Genomic DNA, 22,380 nt, shown 5'->3' on the forward strand with positions numbered 1-22,380 from the left:
CATGTATTCTAAGGTCTCTTGCTCACTACCTTAGAGATACTTGTACAAGCATGTGTATTGCTGTTTTTTTCACAGCAGCTAGGATATAGAACCAGCCTAGATGTCCCTCAACAGATGAGTGTATAGTAAAGATGTGGTTCATTCAAACAATGGAGTTCTATTTAGTGGTAAAGAAAAATGAAATTATGAAATTTTCAGGGAAATGGATGGATCTGGAAAGGATTATGCTAAATGAGGTTATCTAAACACCAAAATCAAACTGGGCCTGAGCTGACAACCTTTTCCCTGTGGACAAGCTGACAGAAAGCTGGGAAAAGCTGTACCACATGCAGCCCTAGGGGAGACAGAAGTCACCAGCAGTTAAAAAAGTGGGCACTGGAAGCCACAAGTTTGGCCAGCCAGGCCAAATTACTGAGCAGGTGCAATAGTGGCATGACTCTTCTGGGGGAACCAACAGCTCTCTCATTGGAATGAAGGCCCACCATTTGCAAAGATCCAGGTTCGATTCTCCAGGTCCCATGTTAGCTAGATGCACATCATGGCACATGCATCTGGAATTCATTTGCAGTGGTTAGAGGCCCTGATGCACCTGTTCTCTCTCTTTCTCTCCCTCTATCCTTCTGTATCTAATAAATAATAAAATGATAAAAAAAAGACTATGATGGGGGAAGTTATGAGCCTTAGAAGTGTAATGTCTGCTCTCATCTGACTAAATGCATGTATTTTGCTCACCAAATTGCCCTGCAAGCACTTCTCTTAATGTTCATATCCATGTATATTAATGCCATTCTTACTTTTGGTTAGAAAAGCTTCTCTTTTCACATGGCAGTGACCACAGGGATAACCCAAAAGGCACCATAGTGCTGAGAAGATATGATATAGAAACATTTGGCACTGAAACATCTCTATCACACCCTCCAAAGCTCAGGGTCCATTATAGAAGAGGTAGCAGAAAGAATGTAAGAGCCAAAGGAAGGGCAGGATTGCTTACAATGCAACTGTCTAGACAGAAATTGACCTAAGTATCCATGACCTCACAGTGCCTAGCAATAGCTTAACAAACCCTCACAATAGGATGAAAATGTGTTGACTTCAGAAAAACAAAACAAAACAACACTAATGGAGAGATGGAGTGGATATGATGGAGGGTAGAATTGTGAAGGGGTAAGTGAGGGAGGAGGGGGAATTATTATGGTTCGTTGTCTGTAAATATAGAAGTTGTTAATAAAAAAGCCCAAATACCCCATCATTACTGCCATTTTCTATTCTATTATAAGTATATTTCTCATATATTTTACTGACTTTGCTTTCTTCAAAACATTCTCCAATTTTTAAAATTATTTTTATAGCATGAGGCAAAAATAAAAGGGTTGCACTCAGGAGGCAGAGGTAGGAGGATCACCATGAGTTCAAGGCCACCCTGAGACTACATAGTGAATGCTGGGTCAGCCGGGGCTAGAGTGAGACCCTACCTCAAAAAAACACAAAAAGAAAAAACCCCAAAAATCTGAAAACTCAATGTATAATTTATATATATTTTTGTATATATGAAAACTGCAAACATAAATGTTTATATGTATGTATACATATATATAAACATAGAGCTATATTAGCATATATTAAAAACCTTTACAGAGGGATGGAGAGATGGCTTACCACTTGCCTGTGAAGCCTAAGGATTCTGGTTCTAGGCTCCATTCCCCAGGACCCACATAAGCCAGATGCATAAGGTGGCGCATGTATCTGGAGTACATTTGCAGTGGCTGGAGGCCCTGGTGCACTCATTCTCTGTCTGCCTGTCTGTCTGTTGCTCTCAAATAAATAAATAGAAATAAACAAAATTAAAAAATTTAAAAAAAACTTTTACGGAGATATATTGTAAGAAATGAAAAGCTAGGTGGGGTTGTATCAGAAATGTCCACTAGAAAGATGACTAACATGATTTTCAATACATGTGTGTATATGCAGTTTTCACGACCTGTGAGAATTTATAAAAACAATTTAAAGGTATATAACATCCCAAGTCTATATAAGGGCTATTATTCAGGCCACTGTCAAGTGCTATGGACTCCTCATATCAAATTCTGCCTGGAAGCTACAGAAGCATCTACGTGCAAGGGCTGCAGAACTCAAGCTGTTGGATCTACACAAGAGATGTAACCCATACAGGCATAAGGGTCCTTGAACCTCAGGCCTGAAGGAGATCAGCGAAGTTTGGATACATAGACTATGTGATGCTGTTCCCACCTGACTGCCACTGTGGTACTCTGCTGCCAAACATGTATGCAAAATTGTTTCCAAAGTCCAGAAGAGTTTCTCCTTGCCTACTGTTGCAGTCAGGTCCTCGTGGCTGGCAGAAATCACCTGACCAAGAGCAGCTTGTGGAAAAAAAAAAAGGTTATTTTGGCTTACAGCTCCATGATAGTAGGGAAAACGACGGCATGAGCAGATGGACTTCACCCCCTGGCCAACAAATGGTGGACAATAGCAACAGGAGAGTGTACCAGACACTGGCATGGGGAAAATGGGTAAAATACCCATAAGCTGGCCCCAACAGCACACTGCCTCCATGAGGTGTTCATTCTCAAATCTCCATCAGCTGAGAACCTAGTGTTCAGAACACGTAAGTTTATGGGGGTACCTGAATCAAACCACCACACCTACCCAAGATTTCTACCTGGATAAAGCAACAGGAGCCCAGCCAGCTGAGGGGCAACAGTGTCACCCCATGAGAGACAGCTCCTGAAAATGTCTGTTTATGATGTGAATGACAAATAAATCCAGGCTGTGTTTATGTCATTAAACATTTTGAGCACTGCTTGTTGCTGCAGTTTAGTCTATCCTTACCATAAAAAAAGCAATTGAATATGTTTAAATCTTTGTGTAAAAACTTCAAAGACTTACGTGTCTTTTTTTTCATGGAGCATGAATTAATAAACATAATATTTTAAAAAGTTTAAAATGTGTTCTTTTAATTTAAGATATAATCTCCAAATAAAAACAAGTGTTAACTGTGCTCCTTTTTGGTTGTTGTTGTTGTTGTTTTATTTTGGACTCTAACCTGAGAACATTAAGTTGGTGACATTAATGTTTCTTGCATTACTTTCATGCTGATATTTGTGAATTAGTGTGTGGTATGTGGTTTTATATGTATGTGTGTTTGTATGGGTCTAGACACAGATGTGTGTAGAGGAGGTGTGTGTGTGTGTGTGTGTGTGTGTGCATATAAGTGGAGGGTAGAGGCCAATACTGTATTTTTTTATCCAGTGACTCTTCCTAGCATTTGTTTTTTGATACAAGGTCTCTCACTGAACCTACAGCTCTAGTTAACCAGCCATTCCTAGATATCCTTCTGCCTCTGGCACCCCAGCCCTGGGACTGTAGGTGTGTGCTCTAAAGCTTTAATTAGTCTTTGTGATTGGGTAGCACTTTGCCCACTGAGCCTTCTCACAACCTGTGGTGGTTTGAATGTAAAATGTCTGTCCTGTTTGCATGTGTCTGTGACTGTTTCATACTTAATTCCCAGCTGATGGAGCCTTGAAGCAGGGGGTGTGTCATGGGGGTGGGTCTTGGGGTGTGATATCCCTATTGTGCTTGCTACATAGAGATCACTTTCTCTACTTTTTCTCTACTGCTGAGAAAGTTTGATGCTTGTCTGTCTTCTTCTGTCATGCTTCCCCCACCCCCATGATGAAACTTTCCCTTGGAACTGTAAGCTGAAAATAAAACTTCCTTTCATAAGCTGTTTATGGTTGAGTGTTTTGTACCAGCAATGAGAAGGTAACAGCTACAAGCTCCCCACATCCACATGATATTCCTTTAATTTTATTTTATACTTATTTTATTACACATGTATTGTTTTGCACAAACTATGAAGCTCTTGAGGCTCATATCTTGAATGCTTCATAATGGTCCATTCTGCATGATATATGCTGAGCTACAAGTTAATTAGGGTATAGGTTGAGTTTGAACTTTGTTTTTTTTTTTTTCTGTCTTCACTCAAATTTACTAGTCTTTTCTCATAAAGTTACATGATGTAAAAAGATAAATCACATTCAATTCTAACATTAAAGCACAAATTCACATTTTTTTTTTATTTTGGAATATCACAATTCCATCAGTTTATCTTGAAGATAGCTTTGAAATATTTGAGGACGTTTTCCTTTGACAATTAAAGCAAGTGGTATAAAAGTATGATGGGTGTTTTTCATGCATTCCCATACATCGTTGTACTTTATTGGGTCTCATTATCATAGTATTGAAAAAAGTAAATTGTGAATAATAAAACCCTGTTAATTCAGATATTCTTAGAATAACAATTCAAAAAATAGCTATTTTGGGGGCTGGAGAGATGGCTTAGCGGCTAAGTGCTTGCCTGCGAAGCCTAAGGACCCCGGTTCGAGGCTCAGTTCCCCAGGCCCCACGTTAGCCAGATGCACAAGGGGGCGCATGCGTCTGGAGTTCATTTGCAGTGGCTGGAAGCCCTGGCACGCCCACTCTCCCCCCCACCTCTCTCTCTCTGCCTCTTTCTCTGTCACTGTCAGATAAATAAGAATAAACCAAAAAATTTTTTAAAAAATAGCTATTTTGAAAACATCACAGTTACAAGTAAATCATACAGGCATCAAATAATTTCTATTAAACAATAATTTTCATTGTAAACATAGTATAAATCATATGCATGGGTTTTCAATCCATATAAATAGAATAGAATGCAGTTGCAAATCTTACCTGGCTGTGCAACTCGAAGTTTTGCTATTGCTTCAATCATTGAAAGTGCAGCAAAATTTTGTTATTATTAAAATTCATATACACTAGTAATAATGAATATTTATACAAAATGGAATTCATCTCTTTCTTGCCACTTTTATGGGGCTAAATAACTATTTATTTTAACATATTTTGGAAAATAACCTGAATAATATTATCTTCTCCAAAAGCAATGTGTTCATTAGTGGCTTACAGATTTTAGCTTTTTTTAAACCTATAATAAGAAGCATGTTCACTTTAACAAATACTGATAAGTGTATTGTGTAACTGTAAATAACCAGTTCTTTATGTCACCACGCACTTTATTAAGTTAACGGCGGTATCAATGGCATACATGAATGTAGTGGTTTAGGAGACGTTGTTGTCATGCTGAGTCATTTTCAGTGTATATTGTAATAGCTTATTAAATCACGTGGAAGTTCATACACACTGATAGTGTTGTCTTAGCACACCAAAAAGTGTTTTTTTTTTTTTTTTAAGGCATACAAGAAACAGCTGGACAGTTGACTAGATAATCAGATGCTAAGGATTCTTGCTAGCAAATTATCTTATTTTACTAGAAAATAAAAAGAACCAGGAGTAGGAACATTAGTCCTTTTGAAGTACTTTTTTGCATCTGTAGTTTTATTAAGCAATTCTTATAAAAGTTAATGGAAATCTATCACATTCCTGGGATCTGCTGTCTTTTAATCTGATCTCCTTTCTTCTCTTCCTCCTCTTTTCTTTTCTCTTCTCTCTCTTCTTCTCTCTTCTCTGTATTAAATTTAATATCAAACTACCTCATTCACATTGTAAATGAGGCAACAGAATTCCTTCATTACTAGAGAGCCCAAACACATTGTATTCTTGTCAGCTTTCAGCTTTCCTGTTCCTCCTATAATTGAGGAATAATGTCCTTTAGTTTTAAGTAATTTTTTTTCATATTGTTTCTCTATCTTTTAAGTTCTATGATCATTCAATTTTTATAGTCAGTTAAAAACATTATGACTCCCTGTCTTATTGCAGTATATATATACATATATATATATTTCATTCATTAGAAATTTTACTTCATTAATTTTATTATTATTTTCTAATGAAAATTTTATTCATTAGAAAATTGGCCCTCAGACATAACTCAGTACAACTTGCCATTATGACTGAGTGGTTAAGTTTCCAACTTAATTTTACTCAGACAGCATGGTAGCATACACCATCAATCCCAGCACTCTGGAGGCTCAGGTAAGGGGGTCACTCTGAGTTTGAGGCCAGCCTATTCTACAAAGTGAGTTCCAAGTCAGTCTGGCCTAGAGTGGAAACTGTGCTTCAAAAAAATTTTTACTATAATTCATGCTGGGGAGCGGTGGCACATGCCTTTAATCCCAGCACTCGGGAGGGAGGCAGAGGTAAGAGGATCGCTGTGATTTCAAGGCCACCCTGAGACTACATAGTAAATTCCAGGACAGCCTGAGCTAGAGTGAGATCCTATATTGAAAAACCAAAAAAAAAAAAAGAATAATTCAAATGTTGGGGCCAGGGAGATGACTAAAAAAAAAAAATTGTATTTGGATCTCCAGCACCCACGTAAATGGTAGGTGGTGCTTATGACACCAGTATCCAGAAAGTAGAGACAAGAGGTGTACCTGGGGCAAGCTGAATGTTCCTTGATAACAACCTCTTATATCTACATGCACACTTTTATATGCCTGTCTGCCCACACACACATATGTGCCCATATACATGTGAACTTGCATACACATGCATGCACACTTTGCACACACAAGCACAAACACATCATGTTTGCTTGAAAATATTGGTTTGCATAGCATTGTTTTCAATATGTAAAGTTTGGAAAAAACATTCATCATTTTTTTTTCAGAGGATCTAAAATTGAGAGAGAGAGCTTGAGCCTTCATGGAATTTAAAATGTGGAAATCAATGCACTATTCCAGGCAGATTCAGCACTCTCACACTGAGGGCTGAAAATAGGGCAGGAAAGTTCTCCCTGTGGACTTCATCTTTTCTATATTTAATACCCTTCCATTTGCCAAACTTATTTCATCATTTCTTTTATACCAGTTTACAACTTAAACACGAAAATTTCTATTAATGTGGGCTCGCTCACTGCATTTGGCTCTTGTTTGTTTGCTTATAAAACTCATTTTAAGGATTATAATATATCATGTGTGCATATGCATTACATTGCATTTATGCATGGATATCTATATGTGCCCATGTGTACACATCTAAACTATGAAGAGAATGAAGTTTATATTTAACTCAAAGAATATCTTTTCTCAATTTTGCTCTACTAGCCATACTATTCTTATTAAATACAAGAAGTTATGCTTAGAGTTGACTTAATTTTTTTTACCTTTATTCAACCTGAGAAAAGGAGAAATATATCTTGAACAACTAAAAAGAACTGCAGATGAATCCCAGCAGACCGTCATCATCAGTGAGCTCTCTGCTTGCTGTTTACCTGGTGATGCCCAAGAGCTTACACTGAACTGCTCCAGGGATGCTTCCAGCTTACATTTCTCAACATTGATTTTGGGCAGTTTTTGAATAAATTAGCTTTTGAACCTCACTGAACTACCTTAGCCCACATGAAAATGTTAGTAGCAAAATTATAAATAAAATATTAATCAGAATATAAACTCACATGAAAAGTTGTGTCTATCTTAAATATATATATATATATGTATATATATATATATATTTTAAATATATATATGTATGTATTTAAGCTTAAATTTATATATATATATATGTATGCATATATATATATATATATATATATATATATATATATATATATTCTATATTCTATATTCTATAGATCAGATGTAGGTCATAATGTTTGCCTACAGGACTGGGGTTAGCAATAAAGTAACCTAGGATATAAATATTATAAATTATATTCATGCGCTGGAAGGATGGTTTAGCAGTTAAGGCATTTGCCTGCAAAGATAAAGGACCCAGGTTCAATTCCCCAGGTCCCACATTAGCCAGATGCACAAGGGAGCACACGTGTCTGGAGCTCATCTGCAGTGTCTGGATGCCCTGGTGCACCCATTCTCTCTCTCTCCCCCTCTCTCTCCTCTCTCTCTCTCTCTCCGTCAAAAATAAAAATAAATAAAGCATATAGTCATGATCAATACATATGAAGGACATAGTTTTTCTGTATGAAAAGTTTTAATTTTTCCAAAGTAATAACTATTGTTCTTTTGTTGCAACAAAAACAACAACAAAAAACAACAACAACAACAAAACAGAAAAGCATTAGAAAACCAGTTTAGGCAAAAGTTAAGCAATCACAGTATTCTTACTATGAAGCATGACTTAAAGAAATGAACAAATCTGTGCTTGTGCCAGGTGGATATCACTTGCATTTTATTTTATGCTCACACCTATATAAAGATTATTCTAGATGGAGGAATTGGAGTAAATATCCAAGTTTCATGCAAGCCACCTGAGAACATTAAGATTAACAATACGTCAGATTATAAAAACAAACATGAGCTGGAGTGTAAATGTTACTTGTTACATTTCTAAGCTTTAGCTTAGTCATTTTTCACCTACCAATTAAATTCCTTAATGCAAGTAATGATTTATTCCACGGGTGAAATTAGTTTTGATTTTTTTAATTGTTTACTTTTATTTATTTATTTGAGAGCAACAGACAGACAGACAGACAGAGAAAATGGGTGCGCCAGGGCCTCCAGCCACTGCAATTGAACTCCAGACGGGTGTGCCCCCTTGTGCATCTGGCTAACGTGGGTCCTGGAGAATCGAGCCTCGAACTGGGGTCCTTAGGTTTCACAGGCAAGCGCTTATAACCACTGAGCAATCTCTCCAGCTCTGATTTTTTTTTTATTTTTTATTTTTTTTTGAGGTAAGGTCTCACTCTAGTACAGACTAACCTGGAATTCGCTATGTAGTCTCAGGGTTGCCTTGAACTCATGGTGATCCTCCTACCTCTGCCTCCCAAGTGCTGGGATTTAAGGCGTGTACCACCATCCCCAGCTAGTTTCAATTTTTCTAATACTCCAAGTGGAATAACACCAAGAAAGTAACATTTTTTTTAAATTTTATGGTTTTTTTTTCTTTTAATTGATTTTTGGAAATGATTTTGTTAAAGTTTATTTATTTATTTACGAGAGAGAGAGAGAGACAGAGAGAGAGAGAATGGGTGCATCAGGGCCTCCAGCCACTGCAAACGATGTCTCAATGGTTAAATGTGCTTCCTGAGCAAGCATAAGGAACTGAAGGGCTTGGATTCTCCTCATTTCCAATCTCCAGGTTTCAGGTAAGCAGTTGGGCATGGCTACACATTCTTACAAACCCTGTTCAGCAAAGAAGAACACAAAGACCATGAAATATCCAGTCCCATAAAAAGCATCAAGCTCCAGTGTCAGTAAGGGACTCCTGCTCATAAAATAGGTAGAAAGTACTCCAGCGAGGTACTCAACGTTCAGCTCTGGCCATTGCAAGTGCATGCCCCTCATTTCAAGAGAGGGGCATGGAGTGCCACAAGGACACATTTTACACACACACACTGTATACACACAAGCACAAATAATAACCAAATAAAACTTAAAAGAGCAAGCCATATATCTAATATCATATCCTTTAACATGAGATTAAACAAACAGTAAATTTAGATTCATCTTTAGAGCAGAGACTTTGCTCTGCCCCACAGTATTTATTACCAAAAAATATATGTGCTTCATTTATCACTGCTGTGGGGATCATGTGCAACTGGGTTAAACAAATAGAAAATGCATTGCCATCACACACACACACACACACACACACACACACACACACACACACACATCTCTAGTCCAAATGAAAAACAAAACAAGTGGACCATAACTGCCATCATTAGTTTTATGTTATATATATTTGCACATATATTAAATATGTATTTGGTATGCACATATTTGGCAATGAGTTAAAAAATAACCTTATAACATCTTTAATAACTCTTGTTTAAGTAAAATCCAGCCTGAAAAAATAATGCAATCCAGAACTGTGAGAGATCACATCCACGGTTCACTAGGATTTTTCAGTAGTTATTGAAGCCTATGAAAATTTCTAGCTTTTCTCAAAGTCCCCCTGAAAACAGGTCTGTCCTTGAGGTGTCAGATTAACACTCCACTCTGAAGACAAATTGTTCATGGGCATACTGGACATATGAGAGCCATTAGATAGTGTGCTCTGCATTCTTGAAAAATGAAAAATTCTAGGCAACATTACATTTTATAAATGCAAGATGTTTATTATTACAGTACCAGCAATAAATGTTTAGAAACTGGAGAGAGTTCACGATGGCTCTGACTAGGAACATATGCCTATTGAGTTCATTGGAAACGGAGCCATTGATTTTTGGCATTAAACAATGGGTCTGGAAGCTATTATGCATTTAAGCTTCTATGAGTATTTAATTATATCAATAGGAGAACACAATTTCAGTTGTGTGCATAGTGATGAATGTCTCCATTTATTCATGTTACGATGCATGATAGATGAGTTCAAACCAGATGCTCTAACTTTCTTACAATCTGACCAAATTATTTAAATCATATTCTTTGGAAATTCAAAGGATAGACTCATGAATGTCATTGAGGAAACCTCACCCATGGTATCCATTTACAGATTTCCCTAAGAAAAATATACAAATCAAAACACACACACACACACACACACACACACACACACACACACACACAATTGTATATAAACATTTCTACTCCTTGACGTAAAATGATCAATACTGTTACATGGCTCTTACCCTTATGCACTTTCTCAGGTCTGTCATCTTGCTACCTTTTAATATTTGCTTAGCTATGTGTTCACTAATGTTTATTGTATATTTGCCACTGAAAAGTTAGTCAATATCCATTGGTGCAATCCAAAACCTGTTGTATAGAAGCTTTCACTTCATGTGACCGCAAATTAAGATGTTATGTTGAAAAATGCTAAAACAGGGGTGTTGCTATTCTCATCACATATTAACAACTTTGTAATATATTTATTTGTTTGTTTTAATCATTCCACATTATAGATGAAGTTCAAAATATTATGTTATATACAAAAATGAATATACAACTACACATGTTTATTAAAAATTAATTTTAAGTTGGGTCAGTTTTTCTCCTATTGTTTAGTACAGGTTTGTTTGTTTGTTTGTTTTTTCCTTTTAAAACTTTACTAGAAGAGCCCTGGAGAGGGTGGGAAGAAGACTAACCTGAAGACATTTGGCTCTGGCTTATAAGTACCAATGCCAAAAATTGGTTAAAATCCACATTGACCTGTTGATTGAAGAAAATTATGTGGCTCCCAAAACAAGATAGACTTCTGTCAAAGCACTTGATTGCCTGCCTGAAGTAAATGGTATGACCCTATTGCTGAATATACCACATGTTGCCAACACAGATCATGAGATGAAGATGAAATTTGGAAGGATGCCAGTTCCCAGATGATTTGCTCTATAGCTCTGGAAAGTTCTACATGCTCTGCTGAGGGAAAACAGCCAACAACCTTGTGTGCTAACAGAGGATACTGTTACACAAAAGCAACTAGCTTAACAAGATGGACATGCCTGTGCAATAGTAGCACCCAGCTTAGGTGGGTAACAACAGCTCTCTGTTTGGCTAAGAGATCTGGTCAGTGGAAAGGAACTCTTAACTAAAACTGTACACTGAGTGCGAATCTTATGGAGACCAAATTCATGGACTCCAACAAGAAGCTCCCACCAATCGTTAGCCCAAATTGATGCTACACCCACCAAAATCTCTTTTGATTAATGTTTCTCCCATTGAATCTATGCTGACCTCAGTCTCCTGGGGAAAATCTATTCTTTTTCAGAAGGCAGCTAGAATGAGGACATAGGCTCACACATCAGCCAGGGCCAGGTGAAACCCCAGAGAAATTGGTAAAAGGAGAAAGAGTGCTACATCCATGGCGAGACTGACAATCAGTTGCAGGGTGATGGAGACAGACACAGAGGATACTCAAAATGCACCAAAGCAGAAATTCAGAACCTGCTGTGATCTAACACTAAAGTAGACTTAAAACACACCAACCATGGCTCAGGGAATTTTGCAGAAGAGGGATCAGAAAGAATATAAGAGATACAGAGTGGAAGGGGCTGTAAAAAGGAACTCCCCACCCTTTTACAATGATTGATACTCTCACATCTCATAACCTGCAAACCAATCCCACTAATGTGGGCCCTCAGTAGAATGGGGGCTAGGATAAGGGAAATGATGGTACCAGCATATGATATATCCATATAACTTTATTTTTTAAATTTATTTATTTTTTATTAATTAGTTTGTACTCAGTGGATGCAGTCAAGTTGGAACCATTATTAGGCTCATCCTACCCCCTCCCCCTGGCCACTCCTTATTGAAGTATATGGAACACGCATATAACTTTTTACTTAACTAACAAAAGAGACAGAATTATAAAACTCCTTTTAAAAAAAGAGTAAAAGGCCGGGCGTGGTGGCGCACGCCTTTAATCCCAGCACTTGGGAGGCAGAGGTAGGAGGATTGCTGTGAGTTCAAGGCCACCCTGATACTACAGAGTGAATTCCAGGTCAGCCTGGGATACAGTGAGACCCTACCTCAGAAAACCAAAAATAAAAAAAAAAAAAAGAGTAAAATGCTGGTTCTTTGCAGTGGCATAAGTAATGAAGAGAGAGTGAATGGATAAAAAGAGAAATCAGGAAAAGAAACAAGCAAACATCTGATTGTCAAAGTTAAGTAAAACAAATACCATATTGTATTGTTTTGAAAATGTAATCTTTAAATTAAAAAAAAAAAAAATCTGAGAACTTTGGGCTGGAGAGATGGCTTAGCAGTTAAGCGCTTGCCTGTGAAGCCTAAGGACCCCGGTTCGAGGCTCGGTTCCCCAGGTCCCACGTTAGCCAGATGCACAAGGGGGCGCATGCGTCTGGAGTTCATTTGCAGAGGCTGGAAGCCCTGGCGCGCCCTCTTTCTCTCTCTCTCATTCTATCTGTCTTTCTCTCTGTGTCTGTCACTCTCAAATAAAAAAAAAATTTAAAAAAATCTGAGAACTTTGATATATGAGCACACTGTAATTTGGTTGTGTTCTATTCACATTACCCTCTTTTATCCCCTTTACCCAAATCTATTCCACCGAGAACCCTCCTCTTGCAAGATAGTTCTTCCTCTGCTTTGTTGTCTTATTTGTTTTGTCCTCCTCCATATTCAGTGTCAAAATGATTATGAGCTCAGAATAATTAAGGTCTTGTTGAGGTATTGTTAACCACTATGGGGCCATGAGTAAAACAGTCAACAGTGCACCTTTCTGTTCTGTGGTTGTTACATTCTTCCTGCTCTCTCTTCTACAATTTTTCCTGAGCCTTCAAGAGCCTGGCTGGGAGGTTTTTTTTTTTTTTTAATTTAAAATAAAACATGTTTTTTTAGAAACAATGATGTTGTGAATGAGATAGGCAGATGTCATAATTAAACTAATGCTTTGTACCTAAAACAATGAATTAACAAATGAACTTATTAAAGACTCCAAAGAGAAAATAAATTGACATGAAACAATTTTCAAAACTATAATGCAATCATATTGATGAAAATGAAGCCTCATGTGAAATTCCAAAATTGTGTCCATAAAAAATGCCTGGTAGAATTCTTCAAAAGATTAATATATTTTTATTAATTTTTATCTCTGGGAATTTAGAAAATACTCTTTGTTCCTTTTCTAGCTTTTATTTTTTGCATTTTCACTTTAACATTTTTATTTAGATACAATTTACATAAAACAAAACTGCAAATTCTAAATCATACAATTCAATGGTATTTATTACAATTGTGTTTGTAACTAACTCATGTATTAAATTCTAAAATATTTTCATCAGACTGAAAAGAATCCTCACACAAATGTCATACTATAACAGAAGGCTTTCACCACAAACATGATAGATAAAACCTCCTGATCTTGATATGTCAGCTTTTAAGGTTGAAATTGACATCAATCACTCATTTTATATGATACTTAGAACCAGGTGTCTTATTGTATCTACACAAAAAAATGGATTTTCATTTTTAAAATAGCAAATTATGTGCTTAGAAGACATGAGTATATCTGCTTAGGAGAAATAATTATGCTGTCAATTTGCCTATGGATTAACTAGGCTGGATTGCCTTTAATGTTGATTTGTAAGAGTCCTTAATGAAATTGCAAGAGTCCTTCTATATATTTTGGATGGACATATTTTGTAAGATCTATGATTCACTTTTTCTGTATGTTATTTTTTCAGTTCTTAGAAATACATAAAAGCTTTAATTAAGTATAATTTATCTATTTTACTTATTTATTTATTTTTTTATTAATTAGTTTTATAAGTAGCAAATACAGTCAGTTTGGTACTATTGTTAGGCTCATCCATATCCTACCCCTCCTCCTGGCCCCTCTTTGTTGAGGTATATGGGTCATGCATTCTGGAGTTAGCCCACAGTTACGGGTAGGAGAAATGTTTCTGCATATCATGACCCACCTTGTGGCTCTAACATTGTTTCCGCCACCTCTTCAGCAAAATTTCCTCAGCCATGTTGGGTTCATTTTTGCTATGCTTCAGTGATGAGGTGTTGGGGGCCTCTGGGTCTCTGGATATCTGATTTGGTAGGAGTTGATTTTTCTCTGTGTTGATCTCCTTCACCCTTGTGCTGGTACCCGGTTCACCAAGAAAACAGCACCCTTGTTTGTTTTGCCAATTTTTCTTAGTTTTAGCCAGGGCCCTTTTGAGGTATGATGGGGTGGCTCTCTCCTTAGGATCTACATCTATCTGAAAAAGAGAAACAGGTTCTCCAATGGAGAGTATGTTAGCACCAGAGAAATGAGATAACCTTTACTTTCTTTTATAGAGAATTTAATAGGTATAGGCCCTCTTGTAGCCCATGATTGGTGGTAGCTTGATAATAGAGAGGGAGCTTCTCTTTGGATATGGTTCTGACTAGTTTCCCAACTCCAGCTATGGGTCCCATACCACTGAGGGGATCAGTTAGCCATATCCAGAGTAGTTGGTGAGGATGTGGAGAATTAGGAACACTCATCCACTGTTGGTGGGAATGTAAGATGGTACAACCACTTTGCAAAGCAATCTGGAGACTCCCGAAAAAGATGACTATAGAGATACCAACAGACCCAATTATTCCCTTACTGGGCATCTACCCTAAAATGTTCAAACCACAGGCCAGAGAGATTTGCTTAACCATTTGTGTAGTGGCTCAATTCATAACAGCTGGAATCAACCCAGATGCCCATAACTAGAAGAATGGATAACTAAGATTTGGTATATCTACACAATGGAATCCTATACAGCAGTAAGAAAAAATGACACAATGAAATTTGAGGAAAAATGGTTGAACCTGGAACAGATCATTCTCAGTGAACTTACCCAATCACAGAAAGAAAATTGCCACATAGTCTCACTCATCTACAGCACCTAACCTGAATCTACCCAAGATGCCAACATACCCAGCAAGCATCTCGAGGAATAGACAATAGGATTGTGGGGAGGGAGGGGGGATAAGAGATGGGGAGGGAAACACAAATCTAAACCCAAACAGCAATGGTACCATAAAATTCTACATCCTAAAAGGCAGACAAAATGGCTGAACCTTCACCAGGCCCTTAGAGGGAACACCTGAGCCACAACACACTTGAGAGAGTATGACGAAGACTGACCTTAATCTTCTACAGCTCCTCTCTCTCTCTCTCTCTCCCTCTCTCCTTCTCTCTCTCTCTCTCTCTCTCTCTCTCTCTCTCTCTCTCTCTCTTTTATATCAGTTATCTTTCTCTTCCTTTTCTTTGTGGGCACTGACCTGGAGCTCCCAGTACTAGCATGTGGCTATCATCCACAATGAGCTTTTAATCAGAGAGACCTACAAGGTTTCCTAAAAGACATATTTCTGTCAGAATACTTAATGACCCACCAAAGGTTAGTGATAAGACCCTACTGCTGAAGACACCTTATGCAGTTGACATGCAAAATGGAATGGCATGGCTGGAAGCTGGAAGAGGGTCAGTCCCCAGATATTTAGCATGTCTTGTGCCAGAAGGTGATACATGGGCAACTGGGGAAAATGACCAATGTCTGTCCAAGCAACTCATGGTCTAACCTACTTAGCAGCAAATAACCTGCCATGATGCTTGCACAAGTACAATAGTGGCACACAGCCATGGTGGGAAACCAACTACTTTTCTAGCTTTTAATTTGGTCTTATTGTAGACCTGTGGACAATTAATCATACTAAATTATAATTATAATAAATGTAAGTCCTTTTTTCTTTATGATAACTTTGGAAATTGAATTTCAAATAATTGGTGAGTGCTTTGACGACTGATTGCCAATGCATGCAAGTCTACTGGGTTAAAAGTCCTCCCTGCTTTGTCAATAGTTATGGTTACCTTTGGTTTTCAACTTGCTTAGATTTGAAGCAATGAGGGTGTTTTCAGGAAGGATTAAGTGAGGAAGGCATTCCTCCAGAGTGCTCAGCCCTGCTAGTCGTAGACTATACACAGGAAGCTCAAAGGGAACATGGCCCTTGGAGGCTGGGCTACTTACTGTTGTTCTCACTCTTCACGTGTACATGCATCTACTTTGCTTTGCCTGCCCTTTTTGTACATTGGGACTGAGTTTCATCATCAGCCTTCCCAGGTAGAGTGAAAGCCAGTAGCTCTTTATGGGCCTCGAGGTCTCCAGGACCACATTAAGAGGTGTGAGGCATTCAGACTATGGTTTAATCAACTGTCAAGTTCAGCAATGCTCAACCTATGGAAAGCTACTATTAGAATGTACAACTCCTATCCTGTCAGTTAATCCAATAAATTGCTATGATAAGACAAATTCATTCTATTGGTTCTATTTATTTAGAAAACTCTAACATCAACCAAAGTGAGACTTTCCTGGAAAATTGTTCATCTAACATTTCTAATTTTTCAATTATATTCTTAAATAAGTTTCATTCGTTCTACATCTAACTTTCTGATATCAATTTGTGTGATCATGATCAGCCAGAGCCAAAACTTTAGATTTATTAGTCTTTCTTGACCCATTCTCTGAAGCTCATAAAGAAGAGGGATACAAAAAGAAAGGAACATTTTAACTAAAGTTGTTATTTAACTTTCTGTAAATAGATTTTTAATTCTTTTTAAAGATTTTTATCTGAACATATACCTTGCTTATGTTTGGGGAGTAGTTCGGTGTTAGTGTGCTTGCCTACCATGGACAAAACCTTGGGTTTGAGATATAAATTGAGTTTCTGTCCTCAAGGGACCATAGAGAAAGTACTGAAAGCAACACATAAATAAAAGAGCTATGCATCAAATAAAAGCCATCATGTTCAACACTTCACCACTTCCAATGCAGGAAGCCTTGGGAAAAGCATTGGTTAATGAACAGTTTTTTGATGATAGAAGTGTGCCTGTGATTCTGAGAAGGCAGTGTGGAAGATGGAACCTCAGTTATTCAATGCTTGTTTGAGTTCTCAGAATATCTCCAAATGTCTGGAGCATTCTTACCCATTGAACAATATTAATTATTACCAATCAGACATTGTGCTGTATATTCATATTCCTTACAAAAACATTATTTAATATCATTTAGCTTCTAAACATATGATCTATGTTATGGTTTTGATATAAAATATCTCTCAAAATGCTCCTGTATTAGAAGGCATGGTTGATGGTTGATGGATTGTTACAAGATAATTGGATATTGAAAGACATGGTTTTAACAACTGATTAAACCACCAACAAACTTATAATTTGATGGAATTATTGGAAGGTGACGGAGATTTAGCAGGTAGGGCCTTGTTGGAGGGGATAAATCATAGTTGGCATGCCTTTGAAGGTCAGATATTGCCCTCAGTCCCTCTTTAAGCTTTCTACTTTCTGATCACCATGTATTGAGCAACCGTTCTTGCCAGATGCTCCTCCTGCCACGGTGTTCTGCCACATTTCATAACCAATGCAATAAGTTTAACTGGCCCTTTTATAAAACCTGTGAAACCACATGCTTGTCACAGTGATGAAAAATCTAAAATAATCTTACTTCTCTGCCTGCCTGCCTTTTCTTCCCCCTTTCTTCCGTTGTTCCTCCCTACCTTCCTTCCTTCCTTTCCTTTCCTTTCGTTTTTGTTATTTTCAGACGGGATCCTGCTATATAGCCTACATTGGTCTTGATTGTAGCCTAGGCTAACCTCTAACTTGTACAGATCTTACTATCTCAGTTTTCTAAGCACTAGAATCTCATGCTTGCACCACTGACATACTTAGTTTGATTTCCAATTCCTTCTTCCTAACTTCATGATAGAAGACAGCTTAGCAGAATGGGAGAACTTCAGATTCTAAAGTCTAATGTAGCAATAGCAATGAATTTTCTCCTTCATAATTATTCAAGGAGAATTACTTTTTTTGGTTTTCTGAGGTAGGGTCGTCTCACTTTAGATCAGTCTGGCCTGGAATTCACTATGTAGTCTCAGGCTGGCCTTGAACTCATGGCCATCCTCCTACCTCTACCTCTTCCAGGCTGAAAATTACTTTTTAAAAAGGAAATAGATGAAACTAGCAATAGGTGTATTCTAATACAAGCTGATAATTTAATGGGCTAAGAGAATGGCTTTCTTAGAAAGAATTCATTACCTATTTCCTCCAGTCTCTGAGCAGATAAAATGTTGTGATGGTACACATTGACTATTATTACTGTGAGCCTTGCAAGAAAACAGACCAAATCATCTTACATGGTATCATAATTACTCAAACTAATACTAAAATTAAAACAGAATGTTAATATTATGACAACATAAGAGTTTATATATACATTCTTCATTAAATTTCTTCTTTTACTCTCAACATTTTAGGTTAAGAATAAAATTATGAATGTGTTTTAACAGAATCCATGAATATTTGCATATGAACCTTCTAGATCATTGAGGGAGCTTAGAAAGTTAACAAAGATTAACCAAGAGTACGAACTATTTTCAAAAAATAAGAGTTTGCACATACAATCAAACCAATACCAGGCCATGGCAAATGCTAATATATAAGTTCAGGGAGAAAAAATTCCATGAGTGGCATGAATAGTGTGACATGTAAAATACTATGTCAGTGTTATAAACACAAGCCTAAGTGTGAATAAAGTAAATCATAAACACAATAAATATAACCATAAATCTTGTCATTACTGATAGCTTACAAATTAGAACACAAATAATCTTCAACACTACATAATTATTTGTTGAAGCTATTAAATGACCTAGATTCTTCAATAATTTTATGTTTCTTTTCTCCTTTGATATATTTTATTTCTGTCCTAAATTATGTTGCTAGAACATAGATCAAAGACTTGGAAGAAAATAAGCACATAAAAACCAAACAAAAGAACCCTCTGCTGTCTTCAGTAATCATTCTTTCTCTGGCACTCCAGGAATTTTGAGAACTCTTCTTGCAGACATCTATTATTTATTGTGCCTCAGGTAAGAGAGGTGTTTCCATTTTCAGTGTTTATGGTAGAATACACACACGTTTTGTTTTCAGTAGGCTTCTTATTACAGATCATACATATTCCACACGGTCCTACAGAGCATGAACCACACTTGACAGCTTTATTGTTGAATCCAAATTCCCTGATAAGATTTTTTTTCATTTCATTGTTTATGGTGAAATGAAGTCAAAATTTGTAATTGTTCTCATACTATATTTGATATAAGGTGAATACACTTTAATTGAGTGACATAGGTGAGTTTCATTCCACAACTAATTCCATCAGTTAAATTTTCTAGATTAATTGTAGATACTATAGGAAAATACAATAAGCCCATTATAGTAGGAGGAGAAAGAGCAGGAGTCATTGAAAACATTGACACACTTTATGCTTCTAACATTCTAGATTCTATCCCATCAATTTTGTGTGTGCTATGTTATATATATTTTCTAGATAAAGCATTTAAAGTTTAAAGAGATTTAAAATTCAACTAGCCTTACTTAACAATAAATATTGATACTATCTCCTATTAAAATGCATTTTGTTTTCTCTTACTGGTCCTATACTTTATCAAAAGAATCATTCACTCTATTGGTTAAAATAGTAATCTTTTGGATTTTATTTTTAATATTCATTTTAATTCTCCAAAACCAAATCATCTACATTTATTATTTCTTTTAGATGTTTTAGTAGAAGTTTATACTCTTATATCAGTTAAACATTAACCTTGACTTTTTCCCAAGACAGTAGAAACTCAGAAGTTCTCCTTTCCTTATGAAGACAATCTGTAGCTAATACAGACCATGCTAACTATCCCCAGAGAACTACCTTTGCATCCAGCTCTGCTGCACTCCTGCAGCAGATGTGTGAAGCTGTGGTATTGCTGAATGACTTTTCAGGTCTATGGATAAAGACCAGTGATATCTGTGAGAGTGAAAAAATTAGATCCAAGAATATTATAGGTTTATGTGCAGAGGTAAGAAAGGAAATTCTCTCTCTTGATCCAGTATGACTTCAAAGAGAGCCTAAGGAGAAGTCTGTGGAGTCCTGAATCTCTTCCAATATTGGGGATAAGTCAATATCATTAGCCAAAACAAACAACAGAAGTAAAGATAGTAGAAAACCAAGATACCATATTCTATTTAATCACAGGTGATGATACAATAATTTGATTCTGCTAAGATGTTTACCTTTCTATGAAGTACATGGTAGGAGCTGTCTGAACAGATTTTCATGGGTGATTCGGACACTAAAGGTTATGACTGTATATTGAAAAACAGTCTAAAATGCTGAACAGGGAAAACTAAACTTTTTTCACCTCTGTATGGGTACCTAATAAAATAGATGGTAATAGGAATCAAGTAGAAGCAGAGCCAGGAAAAATGTTAAATCAATAACCTTAGCAAGTAGTTACAAGAGAAATCTATAGATTGACTTCACTCAGGATGCATAGTAGCAGGTCATTAAAGTTGGGTGCAAATTCAAGTTTACACACTGGTAAAATACACTTTAATACAAGAAACTCAGAAATAGCCCTGTCCTAGCCTATATTTATGTAACATCAGAAATCCATTTCGGAAGGTTCAAAGACTCTGCACCAAAATGCTAGCTAAAAGTCAACATTTCATTTCCATGTGGTTATTACAGCACATTGAGTAGCTCTGAATAACAAAAAATGTATTCCCTTCCTGTTCTAAAAGTCAAAAGCCAGAAATCAGCATTATTAGCTCAAGCACATAGTGTTACACTCTTAGAGAGTCAGCCAGTCTTCTCTTGCCTCTTCCATCTTCTGTTGGTTGTGAGTGCCCACATTCTCCAATCTCTGTCTTTTCCAACTTCCCCTCTCTTCTCCATGCATTTCTAGTTTTTCTCTACCTCCCTTTATAAGGATAAATGTGATTTCATTTATCATACTCCCATAAAACCCAAAACAAACTGCTCATCTCAAAATTTATAGCCAACTTAGATTTAAAAAGACTCCTCCCATGTAAGCAAAGATTTTCAGGTTATATGGAATAGAACTTGGTATGTAGGAAATGTTATCTACTATGATGTATTGACCAAAGTATTTATGATATGGGCTGCTTGTTAAATCAAAACTATTATCAAATATTCCATAGATACAGCATAGTTAAACACTATTAGGTAAAAAAAAATACTTTCATTTGAAGATGTAAAATGCTCAGAGTATTATTTCCTGATCATCAAACAATGAAGAAAGCCACGAGAAAGTAGTTTCTTTATGTTCCATTCCTGGCTCAAGCCACATCTATGTTTAGTGTTGCACTGTTCACAACAACAAGAAAATGGAAACAGCATATATATCCATCATCAGATGAATGGATAATGAAAATGCACATATATGCAATCAAGTTTTATTCAGCTGCAAAGAAAAATGCAATTATGAAATTTGCAGAAAAATACATGAAACTGGAAAATATATGAAGTAAGTTAACCCAAGTTCAGAATGATAAAATATTGCATTTTCTATCTCCTATGTGGATCCTAGCTTCTAATTTCTATGTATGTGTGTTTATGTGGGAATTAGTGTAGGCATAGGTATTAAAACTATAAAGAGACCTATGAGAAGGGAAGAAAGCTACTATATGTAAGAAGGTGGGGAGAGTAATAGAAAACATGTGACAGAAAACTGAAAGGAACATATAGCAGATGGAATGGTGCAAGCAATGAGCTAAATCAGAGAGACAAAGTGAGAGAATCAACTAAAGCTAGGTACATATGAAAATGTTAAGGAAGAAACTTCTGTTTAAGATGGTGGTGTAGGCACCATGACAAAGCAGCCTAGGGGGGGAAAAGACCAAAAAAACTCAGCAAAATACACACTTTTACTAAAAAGTGAGGTGTATAGGGAATTAAAGTGGCAGCGGAGAAGTAGAAGAGATCCAGAGCACTCAGAGCCCACACAGGCCGGCAAAAGTGGCCCCCGCAGGCTGTCCAACTGTGGCGCACCACAAAGCTGCCAGGCTCAGCTCAAGCTGCAGGAAGCCAGGTGAGGGGAGCTTCCACTCACACCAGAGCTCTCCAGAACTCAAGAAATGTGAAGGGAGAGCAGCAGTGAACAATGGAGGAGCAGA

The sequence above is a fragment of the Jaculus jaculus genome, chromosome 10 (assembly GCF_020740685.1).
Source record: "Jaculus jaculus isolate mJacJac1 chromosome 10, mJacJac1.mat.Y.cur, whole genome shotgun sequence".
NCBI lineage: Eukaryota > Metazoa > Chordata > Mammalia > Rodentia > Dipodidae > Jaculus > Jaculus jaculus.